A 2,226-nucleotide genomic window follows, 5' to 3' on the forward strand; every position below is an offset into this window, starting at 1 on the left:
GAGGTGCGAATGACAATAAAGAATCTCTGACTCTGACTCTCTGATAATGATATTTTACAAAACATCTGAAAATAGTTCACTCAATTTATTGTGGATTTTATTATTATTATTATTAATTTATTTATTTTAACTAATTTGCTCTGCAATTGTTAAGAATATAATAAGAGAAACCTAATGAGCAGAATTGCTAGAGCAATCCAAGATGTCTACAGGCTTGCATGTTTTTGTTAGATCATGTTTTTAGTTTTGTTGTTTTGATATAATTGGCTCATTATTGCATTGAACATGTCACTTTGAAGACGTTAGTCTTCTTTTCTTCATAACATCTTGTACAAATAATTGAGCTGCTGATGCTACCATTGAAGGCAAAAAAAAAAACTTAATGTTTGACGTGTCTTGTTCCATGGCCTCAACCAGTAAAGTAACACACACAAACAGTAGCTATATCATCGTTAAAAAACTACTATAATCAATTTATGTAGTATAAAATCATGTATGGGTGATATTTATTAACACTCCGCTCTCAACAAGTGCTGATTTTCCAATTCCTCATTAATAAATTTAACTATATAATCCATGATTAGCTTATTAGATTGCTACCAACTATTAACTGAATACTGGTAAAAGCTGGCCTCATGTACCACATGTGATGCAAATGACAATAAAGATACTTGAACTTTATTCATAAAATTCATACAAAAAAAAAACTTGAAAAGTTCACTCTATTCAGACTGAAACACAATGCCCACATCAACATAAACGCATGCACACGCTTGCACGCACACGTACTTTGTGTGTCACATAGGCTTTACTTGAAAAAGGAAGAGAGCAAGCTTTTTCTTCAGAGTACTGTCAGCTGCGAGCGATTTACATTCACGCAGAGCCGAAAAAGTGATTTCCAACTGCAGATAAGTTGTCACAAGCGTTGGGGTTCATATAACTCAAGTTTTAAACATCACGAGGTTATAAAATCATTCTGATTGTTTAACTGTCAGCTGGCCTGTAGCAGAATATTTCATGTAAAATCTTGGGGAAAAAGCCAAAAAGACATAATCATCTTTCTTTTTGCGGTTAGTTTCTTTTTCTATTAAAGTCTGAATAAATTTCTACATTTCTCAATTTTCTAAACACCTAAATAGGGTTTCATAGTTCTGAAAGCTCTCAAGCGAAAGCAAACCATACCCTGAAACACACTTGACCGCACAGCATCTCACTTCCTTGGCAACTGTGACTCATTTCCCTAACAACTCGACAAGGACAGCTTCATAAAAAGGGAACCTGTAGCCACTTTGCAATTAGCTACAGACGGATGTTAGGAAAGCAGCCACTGATTTAAAGTTGACAAGACAAACCGTGAAACAAAATTTTTTAAAATCGGTTGATTTTTAGAAAATGGTCCGCACCCCTATTGTAATTGTAACTGTCCTAATCTGTGAAAGTGAAATCTATTTTTAAAAACACTGCAAAACGAGAAATGTAAATGTTTCGTGCAGATGATTTCTTTATATTTACAGGAAACACTATCAAACCATCTTACTATTTATAAGATAAGAAACTTTATTTGTCACATGCACAATCATCTTGGTATAAAATGCAGTGAAATGTGCTATTGTACCTCCGTCCAAATATCAGCCAATAAGTAAGGACAGACAGGAAATGAAAGAACACGCAAAGGAAAACAAATAGGATGTAATGTATACAAAATGATGAAATACTGTAACGCAAATCAGGGTCCATTATCTCAGGTTTTGTTTTTTTTGTTTGTTAATGCCCAGCGCTGAGCAGGCAGATAATCTGAGGAAAGAAGCGCTTCCTCGGCCTGTCTGTGTTCGCTCTCAGGCTGCAAAACGTTTGGCCTGACGGCAGCAAGGTGAGGAGTGAATGTCTGGGATGGTTGGGTAGTTTGAGGATCTTCACAGCCTTCGACCTGCTCCTTTTATAATAAATGTTCTGCAGGTCGGAGGGAGTTGTGCTGATGGCCCACTCCGCTGTGCAGACCACCGTCTTAAGAGCCTTCAGGTCCTCTGTGGTGCAGCTGCCCATTAGCAGGACAGCAGTCTCTTGAGCCTACGAGACATCTGAGTCTAAAGTGTTTGACAGTCTCCACCAGAACCACTGATCACAAATTAGACCACAAATATAATGTTAAGAAATACTGGAGTTATATCTGTTTTGGTCAAACCTTTACACTGTACGTGCAATGTTATGCTATATGGTCAAATCTAG

This window comes from Nematolebias whitei, chromosome 2 (assembly GCF_014905685.2).
Source record: "Nematolebias whitei isolate Nwh7 chromosome 2, NemWhi1, whole genome shotgun sequence".
Lineage (NCBI taxonomy): Eukaryota > Metazoa > Chordata > Actinopteri > Cyprinodontiformes > Rivulidae > Nematolebias > Nematolebias whitei.